At 38.2% G+C, this 20000-nt stretch overlaps 1 protein-coding gene across 28 annotated transcripts in view; it reads left to right on the top strand.

The window, feature by feature from the left end:
• LOC106883493 (uncharacterized) overlaps positions 1-20000 on the top strand; it is a 379952-nt gene that overhangs the window by 293103 nt on the left and 66849 nt on the right. For 5 of the 28 annotated variants that reach the window (XM_089356617.1, XM_089356615.1, XM_089356601.1 and 2 more), the window contains exon 2: positions 9519-9547. The exons of the other annotated variants lie outside the window; for them this stretch is intronic. The gene's annotated coding sequence lies outside the window, so the exon portion shown is untranslated. The remainder of the gene's footprint in view (positions 1-9518; positions 9548-20000) is intronic. 28 annotated transcript variants of the gene reach the window in all.

Below are 20000 nucleotides of genomic sequence, written 5' to 3'. Positions count from 1 at the left end.
GAGAGCTCTTACCTCTGCTGGTGACAAAGGGACTCTCACTCAGAGTAAAAGGCAGACTGTATGACACATGTGTACGAACAGCCATGCTACATGGCAGTGAAACATGGGCTGTAACTGCTGAGGACATGCGTAATCTCGCAAGGAATGAAGCCAGTATGCTCCGTTGGACATGTAATGTCAATGTGAATACCCGTCAGAGTGTAAGTATCTTGAGAGAAAAGCTGAACATTAGAAGCATCAGTTGTGGTGTGCAAGAGAGACGATTGCACTGGTATGGACATGTGGTGAGAATGGATGAGGATAGCTGCATGAAAAAGTGCCACACCCTAACAGTTGAGGGAACCCGTGGAAGAGGTAGGCCCAGGAAGACCTGGGCTGAGGTGGTGAGGCAAGACCTTCGAACATTGGGCCTCACCAAGGCAATGACTACTGACCGAGACCTTTGGAAATGTGCTGTACGTGAGAAGACCCGGCAAGCCAAGTGAGATCGTTGCCAGTGCCCCTGGACTGGCTCTTGTGCAGGTGGCACATAAGATGCACCATTTTGAGCGTGGCCGTTGCCAGTACCGCCTGACTGGCCTTCATAGGATTTTCGAGCGAGATCGTTGCTAGTGCCCCTGGACTGGCTCTTGTGCGGGTGGCACATAAAAGACACCATTTCGAGCATGGCCGTTGCCAGTACCGCCTGACTGGCCTTCGTGCGGGTGACACGTAAAAGCACCCACTACACTCTCTGAGTGGTTGGCGTTAGGAAGGGCATCCAGCTGTAGAAACTCTGCCAAATTAGATTGGAGCCTGGTGTTGCCATCCGGTTTCACCAGTCCTCAGTCAAATCGTCCAACCCATGCTAGCATGGAAAGCGGACGTTAAACAATGATGATGATATATATACGTATATACGACGGGCTTCTTTCAGTTTCCGTCTACCAATTCTACTCACAAGGCTTTGGTTGGCCCGAGGCTATAGTAGAAGACACTTGCCCAAGGTGCCACGCAGTGGGACTAAACACGGAACCATGTGGTTCGTAAGCAAGGTACTTACCACACAGCCACTCCTACTCCTTTGAAGAAAATATGGAACACTTCACGAATTTGCGTGTCATCCTTGTTTTCTAAATAATTTGATGCAGAAGAGGACAATATATAATTTTTGCATTATTTGTGCATTTAAATAGCTGTTTTGTACACAGTTTCCTTATAAATATGTTAAAATTATACAAGTATACACACACAAATTCTGTATCAAGCATACATGCAAATGGCACCAGGTAACAGAAACATCATATGTAAACCTGTTCTTGTCTGTGTAAATTTCTCACCTCCACATTTCCTCTCTGTCCCTTTCACCTTTTTCCATTTCTCTTTTTAAGTTTATTCTTTAGTGAATCAGTAACCCGGGTAGCTGCTTATTCCTCTATTCCTCACTTCACCCCAGGAAAGAGAGGTGAACCCTAAACTCATCGACCTCCATTTCATGGGTAGATGTTTTGGCACTGCTGTTTTGGCACTGTCAAATTGGTATTGCTGATTTCACGCTGACTTATTTGATATGAGACATTTTAATCTCTCTCTCTCTCTCTCTCTCTCTCTCTCTTTCTATCTATCTTTCTCTCTCTCTCTCTCTCTCTCTCTATCTATCTATCTATTTATCTATTTATCTATCTATTTATCTATCCATCTATCTATCTGTTTATCTGTGTGAGTATATTTCTCTTATGCATATGAAGAGAAGGAAAGTGTTCATGTTAATTGTACTCAATAAATAGATTGCAGTGTTTATCTTTCTGTCTGTCTCTCTCTCTCCTTCTCTCTCTCTCCCCCTATCTCTCTTTATATATATATATTTCTGTGTGCACACATGTATGTTTGCATCCAGTGCCCCAAAGTACTATTGCCAACACAGTTTGAATGTCCAGTCAGCCATACCAAATCGTCAGCATCCAAACAGCTGCACCCAGTCATCTCACTCCTCTGTTTCTCTACCTGTTGATTGGTTAATCTGACCTGATACCTTCCACTGTTGCTATCATGACCCACCTCATAACCACAAGCCTTAATGTGGCCATTCCACATAATCATCAGATGGAATCAGTCTTATACTATGTGATGCAAGTCTGTCTCTTTGAAACCCCAGGTATAGTCCATCTAGTAGACATCCTCATCGTTTCTTTCACTTATTGAAGTATAGACATTGAAGTAATCCAGAGCATGACACTGTGTGTGTGTGTGAATGTATTTGACAAGGCTGGCCCTTTGAATTACAGTACAATCCCATCCTGTATCATGGAGTAATCATTTGAGTAATTAAGTTGACAAAAGCATGTGGCCCTTAATATGCTCCTGAGGATGAATTGGTGCAACACAGTGCGCTACAAGGTTACTCTTTTACTCTTTTATTCTTTTACTCTTTTACTTGTTTCCGTCATTTGACTGCGGCCATGCTGGAGCACCGCCTTTAGTCGAACAATTCGACTCCAGGACACCTGATGAAGGCTGGAGAGTACATCAGCTGAAATGTTGTGTTAACAACAAATGAGATGAGGACAAATATCTGTCAGATGTAAATAATGTAAATAATATACATAATTCCTCATCTCTTAAATATAGAACTGAAATTACATGTCTCAAGGAACTCCTGCACAAAAAAAATTATATACCATATCTTTCTCATATCTTTTCATCGTAGTTCACATGGTAAATACCACACACGCACACACACACACACACATGTATATGGTTGTTATATTTTTTTATAACATAATAAGTTAGATAGGATGATATCTATATTACAATATTACAATAACCAATAATATGTTGTGCATGTATAGTAATATTACGATCATGAAATTAGCATTAGCTTATCTCACTCTTCCTTGCGGAAATCCTAGGAACCTTTTGTGAAACCCTAGGCTTCCGGGGAACCCCGATTGAGAAACACTGCCTTACTGTATATTCTAAAGGGACTGAACTCACTACAGCAAGCTAAGGCTAACTCTCTGCTCAGTATTGATTATTATAGTGCAGTCATTACTTTATAATAATAGAGAGGCCCTACAAGCCAGACAGTCAGCAAGTGAGCCAGTGGTGGTTATTTATAGTTGCTTTGTCTGGGTCATTTGGGAGTTGATTCTTAGTCACAGACACAAGGCAGTATCCAGTGACTAGCTGTAAACTGTCCACTCTTTGACTATTTGTTTCATACCAATTTCATCATCATCGTCATCATCATCATCATCATCATCATCATCATCATCGTCATCAACATCTTCATCATTATCATTGTCATCGTTCTTGTCGTTGTTGTCATCATCATCATCATTGTCTTTGTCGTCATCATCATCATTATTGTTTTAATGTCCACTTTTCCATGCTCACATGGATTGGGCAGAGGTAGAATTTTGGAATTTTCTACAGCCAGATGCCCTTCCTGTATCCAATCCGTAACCAATTTGCAAGCTAGGTAATATCTCCACCAATGGCCAGACATGTTTTTCACAGAAGATTGAAAACAAAGAATTCTGCTTGTATGATGGTGTCGTTCTCTTACGACTGTCACATGATGTCAAGACAAGGAGAGAGTAACATTCACATACACACACACACACACACACACACACAAATACATACACATATGCGCACATATGTATGAGTACATAGGTGCAAAACAAGGTGGAAAGAAATAATACATAATACAGGAAGATCAGTTAATTATGATTTTACTTAACATTCCCCTCTCAGATTCATTGCAGCAGTCCTTCAGTTTTTCTAAACCCTGTGAAAGAGCTCAGAAATTTGGGCCTCCAACCAGGCCTTTCGCGATACCTTTAAAGCTAGGAACTTCTTAGCTCCCCTTTGTAGTTGTGGGGTGACTGGCTGGGGAGATGACCTGGAAGAAAGCTAAATGTTTAATTCCATATTTCACATTCAGCACTTATATCCTAATGTAATGTCAGACAGTAGTAGGGTCAACAACTTGGAATGTTGGGTCTCCAGTCAGACTTTCAACCAGTAACTTTCCAGCACCCCCTTGTAGATAGGGGATCACCTGATTGTAACATGCGATTGATTCTGTAACTGTACCAAAGCCCATTGTTGGCACTTAGGGCAATTTTGTTGAATGACTGGCCTATTTCTTGGATGTATCTAGTTAAATCTGTTGAATGTGTGTGCTATTTTTCTGGAAGTTTGTTGCTTTATTCTCAAATACCCAGCACACCCTCTGTATGTGTGTGTGTATGTATGTTTATGTGTGTGTGTGTGTAAAACAGACACCCTTTCTATGCACAATATGTGTGTGTAAATCTGTGCCTCTGTTTGTGACTACTTGTGAGAGTTCATAGGTTTATGATTATGGCTACCAATCTGGGTTGTAGGTGTGTGTGTGTGTGAGTGTGTGTGTGCTTGTGTGTGCATGTGTGTGTGTATGTGTATGCATGTGCATGTGTATAAAACATAGTATAAACACACTATAAAACAGTATAAACCACCACACAGCCAGTTGCTGAGTCACTGTATTGTAGATGAGGTCAAGAGTACATATAACTCTTTCTGTCTCTTTCTCTGACATCATCTCTCTCACATACACACAAAGACACTGTCTCACTCACTCACACACACACACACACACACACACACATGCATACACATACACACACAGTGACCCTCATGCTTGAAAAATTCAATAAAACCTACCCAGAGCATGTACAAAAGAGGAAGAAAAGAAAGAAGAGATAATCCTATAGCCAAGTATGTCTTCGAACCACAGTGGAGGCGCAATGGCCCAGTAGTTAGGGAAGCGGACTCACGGTTATAGGATCGCGGTTTCGATTCCCAGACCAGGCGTTGTGAGTGTTTATTGAGCGAAAACACCTAAAGCTCCACGCGGCTCCGGCAGGGGGGCTGGTGGCAAACCCTGCTGTACTCTTCCACCACAACTTTCTCTCACTCTTACTTCCTGTTTCTGTTGTGCCTGTAATTCAAAAGGGTCAGCCTTGTCACACTATGTCATGCTGAATATCCCCTGTGTCATGCTGAATATCCGTGTCTGTGGAGTGCTCAGCCACTTGCACGTCAATTTCACGAGCAGGCTGTTCCGTTCATTGGATCAACTGGAACCCGCGACGGAGTGCCAACACACACACAACACACTTCGAACCACTGGTTTAAGACTCACACTTGATATGGCATTTCTAACTGTAAACCCTTCTCTCATTATTTACTGTGATGTAAAAGATGAGAGTGGAATTTTCAGCTCATGATCTTGCTTATCATGATACAGCAGTGAAGTGGGGAACATTGCAAAACAACAGAATTGTGAAGGTGTTAGGCATGTTTAACTGAAGGAGTCCTTATGAAAGACATATTGCTATTTTATTGATATTCTTTCTTTCTGCTATAGAGATGAGAATCAAAATCAACTGTAACAGGTTTTGAACTCAGAAAATCAGAAAATAAACCCTTCTTTCATATTTTACAGTGCTGTGTTTTCAGGAGACACTTGAATTCTTCTCTCTCTCTCTCTCTCTCTCTCTCTCTCTCTCTCTCTCTCCCTCTCTCTTTATTTCTTTATTGCCCACAGAGGGTTAAACAGAGCAGGCAAACAAGGGCATAGAGTGAACAAAAAAATTTCTAAGACCAGTCATGTGACTGTCCTCTACCAATCAAATCCTATTCAAAACATATACTAATTTGAGCCATGAACATCCTATAGAAATAGGGCAAACTTCAAACACTAGACAGAAGCAAGACAGCTGTGAAATCAGTCACATCTTTCTTTTTCTACTTTTTGAAAAATCAGTGTGTATATCCCCTTTTGTTATCTCCCCTTTTTCTTAGCTCTCCTGTGTGAACTTTCTGTCCGGCAGTTGCCATGATAAATCGCTGACCACGACATTAAAAATTTTTTTTCTCCTTGTTTTTCTCCTTATTTCTTTCTGTTGAATTCGTAGCTTGAAACATTAAAGACTTTCTCTATTCCCAAGCGTTAATCTAATACATCCTTTTGTTGTTTACACCACCTGTCCTCATCTGTTGTTTTTCTCGTAAATTCTCCCATATATATATATATATCAGGTATAGCTGTGTGGTAAGAAGTTTGCTTCCCAGCCACAACCACATGGTTCTGGGTTCAGTCTTCTACGATAGCCTTGGGCCAACCAAAGTCTTGCAAGTGGATTTGGTGGACAGTAACTGAAAGAAGTGCATCGGGAATATGTGTGTGTGTGTGTGTGTGTCTTTGTTTCTGTCGTTGCCTCCTACCACCGCTGCACAACCGGTGTTGTTCGTGTTTATGTCCCTGTAACTTAGCGGTTCGGCAAAAAAGAACTTATAGAATAAGTACTAGGCTTTAAAAAAAAGTCCTGGGGCTGATTAGTTTGACTTCAAGGCTGAGCCTCAGCATGACCAATCAAGTGACTGAAACAAGTAAAAGAAAAAAGATAAAAGATGCACACACACACACACACACACATATACACACGTGTTATGTAGGTAGTTAATGTAAATCCCAGCTTTTTCCTGTTTTTTTCCTGCTTATTCCATTATTACAATCCAATATATAGTTACAGTTGCTGTTGTATATTACTTGTGATTTCTTTTAGCAAATGAAACACATGTAATGTAGAATAAATAATAGCAAAGAAATTTCCGCTTTCCTATTTTGTAATATATATATATATATATATATATATATATATATATATACTTGCATGAATAGCCAACTGGTAATATATGTAAAAATATTACAGCATTAGCATGCATTTCAAAAACTCACTGAATACAGATAACTAGTTTTATTGATATATTTCAGACAACTCACTGCTACATGCATATACACAAACATACATATGGAACTGTGGAGGCGCGATGGCCCAGTGGTTAGGGCAGCGAACTCGCAGTAGTAGGATCACGGTTTCGATTCCCAGACTGGGCGTTGTGAGTGTTTATTGAGCAAAAACACCTAAAGCTCCACGTGTCTCTGGCAGGGGATGGTAGCGAACCCTGCTGTACTCTTTCACCACAACTTTCTCTCACTCTTACTGCCTGTTTCTGTTGTACTTCTATTTCAAAGGGCCAGCTTTGTCACACTGTGTCACGCTGAATCTACCCCGAGAACTACATTAAGGGTACACGTGTCTGTGGAGTGCTCAGCCACTTGCACGTTAATTTCATGAGCAGGCTGTTCCGTTGATCAGATCAACTGGAACCCTCGACGTCGTAAGCGACAGAGTGCCAACAACAACTGATTATAGCAATGGGCAACTGTGTTGTTTCTTATCATTTTTTTTTTTAACAATGAAGGTCCCTTGATAAACATTAAGGCTGACACCCATTTTAATCCTCTCTGTATATATATATATATATTTTTCCCCCCGTGTATTTAATTGCACAGGATTTCAAGTAGGTTGCTTATCGTTATAGTTTACTATAACATATGTTGAAGGGAAAGAAAGCATTTTTTTTTTTCCTGGAATCATTTAATTGAAAAGTAGCTGAGTAATTAGAGATCATAAGACTTACTTAACTTACTGACTAGAGCAATGTAAACATCTGTTAATCAATGATATAGATTTACTGCAGTAGGAGGTATCACAAGACTGAAAGGGTAAGTGGGATGGTGGAGTTTATTGCTGTTTTGTTTATATTGGTAAATGGTGGAGATGTGTACTCTGTCAATATTTGCTTTTCTGTTCTTTAGTTAAAAGATTATTTCATTCTATGCTTTTAAAGTTAGTATTACAGGTATAGAAATGTGTTAAGCTAACACTAACTTTGTACCGTGGATAACAAATGGATTGTTTCCTAATGAGTGTAGTATAGATGTCCGTTAGCTGGTATTGTACTGAATGATTAGGCTGGTGGTAGTGGCAGTGGTGGTGGTGGTGGTGGTGGTGGTGGTGGTGGTGGTGGTGGTGGTGGTGGTGGTGGTTTTGGTGATGATGATGATGATAGAATTTCCAGTGGTTGTGATGATGAGTGTTTCTGTTATTATATCAATGGAAAGTATCTATTATTACAGTCAAATGGCTGAATACTCCACAGAAACTTGTATCCATAAATGTAATCCTTAGCCTGAATCAACACAACGCAAAGTGTGACAAGGCTATGTCTATGTACATATTCATGCACGAGCGCTCGTGTGTGTGTGTGTGTGTGTGTGTATGTGTGTATGTATGTATGTATATATATGCATATATATGTAAAGGTGGTGCTCCAGCATGGCTGCAGTCAAATGACTGAAACAAATAAAAGAATATATACATGCAGATATCTTCTCAGTGCTAACATTGCTTAGTTGTTCAAACTGTCCTCTTCTTCACGTACCTAACATATACACCCAGAAATTACAAACCTAACTCCTACCAGAGCACTCTGTTTCTACAAGCAAACTGATATTGTAAATGAATTGAATTGATGCATTATCAGGGGAAAATGTAGAAAGAACACAAAGCCATATTTTTAGAAACCAGACTGTGTAGGTTAGCTTCCTGCAATAAACAGCAGAAACTTTTAAAATAGTCTTCCTTATTCTATATTGATTTTGACTTAAGGGTTCCTTCACTTTGTGCCAACAATTATTTATAATAGTCAAAGGTCAACATGTTAAGATTGACACCGGAAAGAGTGGTTAGTTTTCATGGGACTCATAGTAACACTAAAAGTCCTGTGGGTTCAGGATTCATATCTGTTCTATTCTGAAGAGGACAACCTGGTATGCAGAAAGTTTTATAGAGTAGAATTCCCTCGAGTATCATTCCTAGATTATTGAGGACTTAGGTATTAGTGGCAGAGAAAACTGTTGGGTATGTATGTATAAGAGCTGCCTCCATGTTAGTTTATAGGGGCAGCTGGAAGGTGTTGATGTTTCTGTGCCATTATGCAGTTTGGTAGAGAGTTTTAGGGAGATACTCTAATAGGTCCTTTATACCTAGTTTATCAAGGATGGGATCTTTTGGAGATGTAATAGTAAATGAGCTGGTGATTTCTCCAAGTGCTATCTGCCGTGACTAAGGATGTGTCTGTCCCTGCTATATTGCATCAGCCCTTGCTGCAGGTGTAATGTTTAATAGGCATAAAATTGGCAGTAGTAGACTTATGCACTCTCAACGGTGCTAGATAGAACATTTAAGTAAATAGCGAGTACTCATTGTGTTGGCATTTAGGTTAATAAATGTATGTATGAAGATGAGATCTCTAGATAAATTCTCTCAGTCATTATAGAATAAATAAATAAAAATGCAGTGAGAAAGAAAGGAGACAACTTTTTATTAGTTTTAATTTTATGCTGACCTCATCAGTGAATCATAGCCTTAACAGTAGTAATGAATAAACCATGAATGACAAAATACATCAAACTGTGTAGTTTGTAATGATGTTTTTTCAGTTTGTCTTGAATTTTGTAACTTTTTCTTGTTGTTTCTTTGTTGAAATTAACAGTGTGTTAATTAGTAACCATTTATAAATATAATAACTTTTAATCAGTATGATTTATAATTTTTCTTTTCTTTTCTTCTTTCCAGGTAAGCATCAATGTCTCCTAATCTCATGGGTAATGTAAAACTGTTTTTTTTTGTTGTCTGTTTTTATGTTTCATGTGATTTGAAACTTTTTCCTTTTACAATGGCCACTAAAATAATAAAGGTATCCTTTCTACTCTAGGCAGAAGGCCTGAAATTTTAGGGGAGGGGCTAGTTGATTACATTGATCCCAGTGCTAAGCTGGTGCTTATTTTATCGACCCCAAAAGGATGAAAGGCAAAGTTGACCTTGACAGAATTTGAACTCAGAACATAAAAGACAGACAAAATTCTTAGCAGCATTTTGTCCGGCATGCTTACAATTTTGCCAGCTTGTTACTGTTTAACCTTAGGTCACGACTGATTAGGCAAACTTATGATTAAAGTCATTCCAATCTTCCCATGTTTCAAAGAGAGTAAGATATAAATTGTAGATTTGGTTGCTATTTCTAGGAGATTGCTTTTATTGCTATTTATCTCTAAATCATCCCTGATCTAGTTGACCAATGATAAAATTCATTCCAATTATAACCATCCTCATTTTTTTCATATATCAGGAATTACTCTGATAAGTGTATCCTTTCTTATATAGTGGGATTTGAGAGTGATTTGGCTGCTATTTCTCGCAAATTAGATTCTCCCATTGGTTCTCTGTTGCAGAGGTTGTTGTTCTTTTGCAACTCGTACAAATCCAGTGCCTTCTAACAGGTAAAGTTTTAAAGCTTGGACTATGTATCTCAGTTATTTCCTGGAGGTCATCCCTGTACCCAAATGTACCTACTTATAAGTATAATTAACCCAGCACCAGTCTACATTTAAATATTTGGCATCTCTCAATCATCCTACTTTAGACAAAAACTTAAACTCATATATGTTAGTTCAGAGGAAGAAGGGCAGCACCAGTGACCTTTTTCTTTTCAGGGCCTCTGTAACTGGTGGATGAACAGAATGGTGTTATTCTTGGATTAGAGACCTGCCCGTTCTTGTAAGAGAATGAAATGTACCTAAGAATCAGGTAGTGATGTTAAACTGGGTAACATGTTTAATTTACCACTCATGAAGAGGAATGCCAGTCCCTCCAGTGGGTTTCATCTAAGGAATTTTACAAGGCTTTAGTTGACCCAAAGCCTGATGTCAGCAAGTGGGATTAAAGTTGATTCTGGCTGGAATTCCTTTTGGTCATAAGTCTGTATGATCAGGGTTGAATTGGAGCCAAACAATATAAACAACAACTTGAGGTTTTCAATAATTTCCTTAAGATCTATTCAAAACCTCTCAATAACAATTGAAAATAATTATATTCGCGACAGAAATCTAATTTATAAACAGGTTTGGCTTTTAAGTTCTAAAACAATTCCTTAGCAAATTATTCATAATAACACATCACATGAAGGAAAACAAATAATAATAATAATAATAATAATAGGAGAGTATTGTAGTTTGCTTGAAGCATTGTGTATTGTTTGTAAAGAATAAAAAGTTTAGAATGGTACAACAATGCACTATAAAACAAAAAATGGACTATATACCTGTTGTAATTTGGTTATCTATAGTCCGATGATATTTCGGAATACAATTCCTTCTTCAGATATTCTTAGATGGAGTCTAAAGATCTGAAGAAGGAATTGTAATTCCGAAATATCATCAGACTATAGATAACCAAATTACAACAGGTATATAGTCCATTTTTTGTTTTATAGTGCATTGTTGTGCCATTCTAAACTTTTTATTCTTTATAATGATAATAATAATAATAAATAATCCTTTCTAATATAGGCACAAGGCTTGAAATTTCAGCAAAATTGATCCCAGCGGAATTTGAACTCAGAATATAAAGATGGACGAAATGTCGCTAAGCATTTTGCCTGCTGCCTTAATAATAATAATAATAATAATAATAATAATAATAATAATATAAGAGAAATTAAGGCAAATAGACCAGATATAGTTGTCAAAGATCATGAAGAAAAAAAATGCTTTCTAATTGATGTATCAATACCAGCAGATGACAACGTTTCTCTAAAAGAAATGGAAAAACTTTCAAAATACAAAGACCTGGAAATAGAGGTAACTCGAATGTGGAATCTAAAAACAGAAACAATTCCTATCATAGTAGGTGCCTTAGGTATAATAAAAAAATATTCAGACAAATACATAACAAAAACACCAGGACTTACAAATATATATAACATACAGAAAATTGCACTACTGGGTACTGCACACATTCTACGCAAAACACTTTCAATACAGTAAACATAAGAGCACCACAGCAAACCACAGCACATACCGAAGGCGCACAGAGCTGCACTCGGTAGTGAAGTGAAAGCACGTTATAAAAATAAAACTACTGAACAATAATAATAATAATAATGATGATTTCAAATTTTGGTACAAGGCCTGAAATTTTGGGGGAAGGAGCTAGTCAATTACATTGATCCCAGTGCTCAACTGGTACTTATTTTATTGACCCCCCCCCCCACCACCTCCAAAGAGATGAAAGGTAAAATCGTCTTTGACGGAATTTGAACTAAGAACAAAGTGTGATGCAATGCTTCTAAGCATTTTGATGAGTGTGTTAACAATTCTGCCATCTCACTGCCTAAATAATAATAATAATAATAATAATAATAATAATAATAATAATGTGATCTCAAATTTTAAAACAAACACATAATTTTCTTATGGTTTCTTAAACATTCACTAGAACAAAACTACAAATCCAAATATATGGTACCCTAGGCATAACACCTACATGAACTTCTAACTTGTTGTCTCTTGAGGTCTCTGGGTGAGACTTGGATCCAACTTGTACAAATGCAAAGCAAAAGTCAAACATAAAATAATAATAATAATCTTTTCTGTTATAGGCATAAGGCCTGAAATTTGTTGGGAGTGGGGGGGTAAGTCGATTTCATCAACCCCAGTGCGTAACTGGTATTTATTTAATCAATGCCGAAAGAATGAAAGGCAAAGTCGACCTTGGTGGAAATGGAACTCAGAATGTAGCGGCAGACGAAATACCATTGGTGGTGGTGGTGGTGGGGTTGGTGGATCATTTAGAAATGTATTAAGAAGTTGGAAGGAGACAAAAATAAAGACGAAAGAGAAAATAAAAATTAAGAAATAAAAGCTACCTTAACAAGAAAATGCAGTCATCTTCCCATTGGCACTGACCTACATATGAGATTCGTCCATATGTACAGTTGTTGAACAACTGATGGGCGGTAGAACTGCTTCCTTCTTTTTCTTTTTCTTCTTTTCAGTCTCATCTTTTTAGAGATACTTGCAGTTACACATTGGATTTCAGATTCCAAAAATCTAAGCAAATGGACACCCAATCTTTTATTACTTTCTGATTTTCCATATAAGATAGAATATAGATTTTCCTCGAAGCTTTATGTTATCTTCAAGATTTTTATTCTTATTTCCTTTTATTTAATTTTGTTTTCTTCTTTCACCTACTTTACTTTCTGAATCCTCCTCCTCCGCTTCCCCCCACTCCTTGTTATCTTTGACTTTGTCTTTGTCTCCATCATTGTTGTTGTTGTTGTTGTCCTCATCATTATCATTCCCTTCACCACCATCATCATCATCACCCTCTTAGCTTTTTGCTTTGCCTTCTTCCTCTGTGCCATACCATTTCGCATCAGTAAATCCCTGTATTTGTGATAATGTTCTACATAAGTCAAAAGTGTTCATTGACACACATCGAGTTTCAACAACAGCTTCTGTAGAAGCTAAGAAAGGGATAAGAAATTATCAAAACATAAGGCATTATATATATATCAGGAGTGGCTGTGTGGTAAGTAGCTTGCTTACCAACCACGTGGTTCCGGGTTCATTCCCACTGCGTAGCACCTTGGGCAAGTGTCTTCTACTATAGCCTCGGGCCAACCGAAGTCTTGTGGGTGGATTTGGTAGATGGAAACTGAAAGAAGCCTGTCGTATATATGTATATATATATATGTTTGTGTGTCTGTGTTTGTCCCCGCCCAACATTGCTTGACAACCAATACTGGCGTTTTTACGTACCCGTAACTTAGTGGTTCACCAAAAGAGCCCCAATAGAATAAGTACTAGGCTTACAAAAAATAAGTCCTGGGGTCGATTTGCTCAACTAAAGGCCGTCTCCATGCCAATGATGTTATCCAAAGGAAAGGTAAAGGTCTATACAGCTTGGCACCAGAGATGTTGCAACTCATTTCTACAGCTGAGTGAACTGGAGCAATGTAAAATAAAGTGTCTTGCTCAAGAACATAACACACAACCTGGTCTAGGAATCGAACTCATTAAATTTTTTTTTTGACTATTTTTCTTTGGAGTTAGAAAACTCAAAGGCCTTTAGTCCTTTGTCCTCTTTCTTTCTCTCTTTCTTTCTCTTTCTTCCTTTCTTTCTTTCTTTCTTTCTGTCATTTTCCAATCCTTCTTTGCCTCCTTTTTCATTTTCTTTTTTCACAGTGACTTAGAAAGGAGCTGAAAACAAACAAATAAATATATAAACATTTAAAAAGTATAGGGGGAAGGTATTCCCTAGAAAGTAATTGGATACAGGGTTTAATTATGGTTTAATTAAGTTAGACTTTAATGAGTTTGATAGATATTCTGAAAAGAAATTCAATGGTAATGACAGTGATAACAGATTAATAATTCTTTTTAATTCTTAATTGGCAGCTGCAGATTATGTTCTAGCAGCAACAGTAGTAGTAGTAGTAGTAGTAGTAGTAGTAGTAGTAGTAGTAGTAGTAGTAGTAGTAGTAGTAGTAGTAACCATTGCAGTAATAGTAGTGGTGATGAGTGACAATGTAGAGATGAAGGTCTTGGATGAATATTTTAGCCAAGTCCATTCATTCTCCTCAGCATCTTCTTGTCATCATCATCATCATCATCATCATCATCATCATCATCATCATCATCATTATCACCATCATCATCATAATGTCATTATTGTCATATCATAATCATCATCATCATCACCATGTCCTCCACCTCCTCTTCCTCCTCCTCCTCATCATCAGGTTATTTTGCATTAAGATAGTCCACTAGGTGGTGGTGGTGGTGGTGGTGGCAGTCGGTGATGGCAATGGAATTACACACCTATGTTTAGGGTAGAGTGTTGCACTCCTGCCATCATACAAAAGCTGGATCAGATCCTGGGCCTGGGGAGTCTAATGCTAAATCTCACCAAGATGATTTGAGAGAAGATTAAAGGGGTACTAACTGATCTTGTCTGGCTCCAAGTACTCGGGTCACTTCCTGTTTATCTCACTTTTCCTGTCTGTGAAACTAACTGACCTTAGCATTGCCAATTTATTCTCTTATTCTCTTATTCTTTTATTCTTTTACTTGTTTCAGTCATTTGACTGTGGCCATGCTGGAGCATGGCCTTTAGTCGAGCAAATCAACCCCAGGACTTATTCTTTGTAAGCCTAGTACTTTTTCTATCAGTCTCTTTTGCCGAACCGCTAAGTTACGTGGAGGTAAACACACCATCATCAGTTGTCAAGCAATGTCGGGAGACAAACACAGACACACACACACACACACACACACACACACACACACACACACACACACACACATACACACACACATACAATGGGCTTCTTTCAGTTTCCGTCTACCAAATCCACTCACAAGGCTTTGGTTGGTCTGAGGCTATAGTAGAGGACACTTGCTCAAGGTGTCACGCAGTGGGACTGAACCCGGAACCATGTGGTTGGGAAGCAAGCTACTTACCTCACAACCACTCCTGCTTTTAATCATTCTTTTATCTTATGTCTTTTACTTCTTTCATTCATTGGACTATGACCATGCTGGGGCACTACCTTTTAAAGGGTTAGTAAAAAAAAATTGCCTCCTGGTACTTATTCTATCAATATTTTTTGTTGATCCACTAAGTTAAGGGGATGTAAACAATCTAATACCAGATGTCAAGTAGTGAGTGGGTTCAAACACAAACATAAGGACATGCACGTGCACACACACACACACACACACAGAGGCGCACACATGTACACACACACACACACACACAAGCACACAGACAGGCACATACACACACATACAAACACATACACACACACACACATACACTCAGACACAATAGGTTTCCACGCAGTTTCCATCAACCAAATTCCCTCACAAAGCTTTCATTACCCTGGGGCTATAGTAGAAGACACTTTCCCAAGGTGCTGCACAGTGGGATTGAACCTGAAAGCATGTGGTTGCAAAGCATGCTTCTTAACCACACAGCAATCTCTATTAATTATATACAAAATGTATTGAGTTATTCAATTACTATTTTACTCTTTGACACTTTTTCTACATAACTTATTGTTATTGTGATATCGAAATGCTGTTGGTTGAGAATAAAATATTAGAAGACAATTAGGAATGGAATAATTGTTAAACCTTTTAATGTAAAGTGATATTTGATAGCATAATTATTATATCACCTATTGTTAATAACATTGTGTAACATGGTTTTTGTCCTTGAGTAGCAAATGTTATTTCCTGTTTGCTTACCCCTGGAAAGTAGGAGAAGTAGCTAAAATTTCCTTCAGGCTTTACTTTTGTCACATTGTTGAGAATCCCTTTCAATACATCATAGCCAAAAGTTTGGTGCAGGTTTCTTGTGAAAACAGTCCCACCCATGCTAGCATGGAAGGCAGACGTTAAACAATGATGATGATGATGAAGACTGAGACACTGGTCCCCTTAAGAAAGTGAATTCTGCATTGATATGAGAGGGTGACTGGTTTAGAAGTTTATTTTCCCAAACTCATGGTTTCAAGTGCAATCCTATTGTGCTGCACATGGGCTAATCAAAGCCTTGTGAGTGAATTTATTGGGTGGAGATGAAAACTAAGTGAAAATATAATGGACAGAAAAGGGAGACAAAAACAAAATAGAAGGAACTTTCGCTGCTGACTTTATATGTCGGTGTATTTGTGTAAGCATGCATGTGTGTATTTGTGTTTCATTGTCTTGACATTATGTACTGATAGTAAACAAATTTTGCCACCATACAAACAGTGAAGGAAAGGTGGCAAGGACTGTTGAAAACTGGTTCCATTCTTGTGGAACCCAAATACAGTTCTTCTTCCACCAGAGAAACCCTTGTTTCCAAATTCCAAGTATTTATACTTCAAGTTGTTGCATCCTTCTCAGCATTTATTCATCTATTTATTCTTTTTACTCCAATTTTAAATGAGTTCCAAAAGATTTACCTGGTCTACCTGTTTTGCGAACAATGACCTTTCTTGTTTTAGCCAAATTTCATTCTGTAGAAAAAAACAAAACAAAACCAAAAAAAAAAAAAAAAAAACACGAAGCATTTGCAACACAACCCACTTTCCTTGGAAATTTTTATTCTTTCCTTTTCATCTTTTTAGCAACAGTTCTTCAGTAGGGAGAATTAAAACCACAATTGACTTAATCGTACCTAATCCTACACCCCCACCTAACCTCTTTCCACATCTACCAAAACCCTGTTTTTGTTTTTGTTCTTTTCCATCAGCAAAGTGGTCTAAACTGGTTAGGGGCCCTTTTGCTTTCTTACGTTTTTGCCAATAAAAGAAAAACTTAATTACTTCCCTACTAAGGTAAATATGCACATATTTCCTGTCCTCCCATTTTTCTCTTTTCATCTGGTCTATTAAATAGCCTTTGAGGCTTAAACACTGGCAATTATAATCCACCAGAATAACTACTGTTTCTCTCTCCTCTCTTCCTGTTCTTCTTAAAACATCTGATATTTGTTACTTCTAAGAGACTGATACTTCATTATTCAATTACCCTCTCTCGCTCTCACTCTCTTTCTCTCAGTTTCACTCATTCATTCATTTCCTCTCTGTGTGTTAATGTTGATATTGGTGTTGTTGTTCCATTTACTCACTGAATTACAGGTGAATTACTGTGAATTACTAGCTTTCAATCTCTGCAGAATATTTAACTTAATTCTACAGAATGTCTCAGGCCATATTTACCTTTAGAAATAAACCCCTTCCTCCTACAACTTCTCTCTCCTCTTCTAGCTTTTATAATTCAATCTTAGCAGCAAAATACTGACCCATACTGAAGAATATAAAAGAAAACATTGCCTTTTTATCCACCAAGTAATTATCTTTCTCTCATATATTCCTTAGCTTGTAAGTTCTCTGTTCAAATCCTTCTAATGGAAAAGTTACCCAAAATAGCCCTCAGTTCTTTCCATCCCATATTTTCTTAACACGATGGAAACCAAAGATAAACTCTGGTTGTATGGATCTTACAGAATTTAGTTGAATTGCATTACTTTCTGAGATCAAATCCTGTGAAAGCTAGCTTAGCCTTTCATTCTGGGGTCAATGAAACAAGGTACCGATCCATTACTGGCATTAATTTAACTGACATCATTCTCCTCCATCTGAGCGGTCATGTATGTGCCTGATGACTCTTAGGGTGGTAGCTACCAGAATCAGTATACAACCATACTAAATGCCTTATGGCATTTTAGTATGGCTCTTTATATTCTAGGTTCAAATCCTGCCAGGATCAACTTTGACAGTCAACCTTCTGGGGTTAATAAAATAATTAATAGTGAGGTAGTGGGGTCAGTCAGTATAATTAACTACACTTTCTTCCAAAAGTTTATGATCTTGTGTTTTATAGTAATCGTATGTCACTTGTATATACAAAGATATCATTGTATGATACACACTCACACACACTCACATTCACACTCACACTCACACTCACACACAGCTGAGTTGTCGGCTTTTCCCCGCATATGTTAAATATTCCATGAAAGCTAAGTGAAATCGTAGTCTTAGCCAGTGCTGGTGATACATTAAAGGCACCTGAGCTGGTGACATGTAAAAGGCACCCATTCCGGTAACACATAATAGGCACCTCTGCTGGTGACATGTTAAGGTACCCATACTGGCGACATGTTAAAGGTACCTGGTACACTCTGTGGAGTGGCTGACATTAGGAATGGCATCCAGCTGTAGAAATCAAACCAAAATACACTGAAGCCTGGTGCAGCTCTCCAGCTTACCAGTTCCAGTCAAGCTGTCTATACTAGTGGTTCCCAAACTTTTTAGAGATGCAACCCACTATTTATGACACCAGTTTATGGTGACCCACTTAACTCTACTGGGTAAAAACATTAATGAAAGAAGCAAATTTATTTCAGATTACTTTATCATTGAGGCCTGTGAAAAGGATGAGCCTGTTTCTTGCTGCACTCGATAATAGAATTAACATCAGGTTCAATGATAAAACAACCAGTCTAGTATTTAAAACATGAGTCTTGAACTATCTCGATAGACAGCAGTTAATCAAAGCTAATGCGTAATGTTATAACTTTTTGCAACCCACTAGGATTCCGTTTGCGACCCATCAGTGGGTCGCGACTCATAGTTTGGGAACCACTGGTCTAGACCATACCAGCATGGAAAACTGACACTATATGATGATGATGATGAAATTAACACGGCAAAATGGTAGGGATTTTGCAGCATCAGTTCACCCTGGTTTTATCAGTTTCGCCAATACTGTTCACCCTGGTTTTTTCCTCAAAAAACCTCCAAACTTCTGACAGGTGACCTCTCTCATCCTTCCCACAAATTCTTTGACCTTCTTCTGCACATGACACTTTTTGCTGTAACTGTAGCAAACACAAAGCAAAATCAACTATTTTCAATGTTGGTCAAGTGTAAACAAAGATAAAATAACCCCCCCCCCCCCACCCAGACCACTTGCTTCTCATCCTATATAACCAAGAGCCCTTATACCAGTCTTTATCTCCTATACGTCCTCTCTTTACCCCTCTTTCTCAAGTTTTATACACACACACACACACACACACACATCTTAAGTGTCCATTGTCTTCTTCAAAGTAGGCTTCAGTGGTGTGGGGGGGTTAATAATGAAATGAAGGGAGACAGAGAAAGAAGGTGATCATTTAGAGATGCAACCCACTATTTATGACACCAGTTTATGGTGACCCACTTAACTCTACTGGGTAAAAACATTAATGAAAGAAGCAAATTTATTTCAGATTACTTTATCATTGAGGCCTGTGAAAAGGATGAGCCTGTTTCTTGCTGCACTCAATAATAGAATTAACATCAGGTTCAATGATAAAACAACCAGTCTAGTATTTAAAACATGAGTCTTGAACTATCTCGATAGACAGCAGTTAATCAAAGCTAATGCGTAATGTTATAACTTTTTGCAACCCACTAGGATTCCGTTTGCGACCCATCAGTGGGTCGCGACTCATAGTTTGGGAACCACTGGTCTAGACCATACCAGCATGGAAAACTGACACTATATGATGATGATGATGAAATTAACACGGCAAAATGGTAGGGATTTTGCAGCATCAGTTCACCCTGGTTTTATCAGTTTCGCCAATACTGTTCACCCTGGTTTTTTCCTCAAAAAACCTCCAAACTTCTGACAGGTGACCTCTCTCATCCTTCCCACAAATTCTTTG

Source organism: Octopus bimaculoides, chromosome 8, assembly GCF_046866305.1.
Source record: "Octopus bimaculoides isolate indiv1 chromosome 8, ASM4686630v1, whole genome shotgun sequence".
In the NCBI taxonomy this organism is placed as follows: domain Eukaryota; kingdom Metazoa; phylum Mollusca; class Cephalopoda; order Octopoda; family Octopodidae; genus Octopus; species Octopus bimaculoides.
This window is presented reverse-complemented; position numbering and strand designations above follow the sequence as displayed.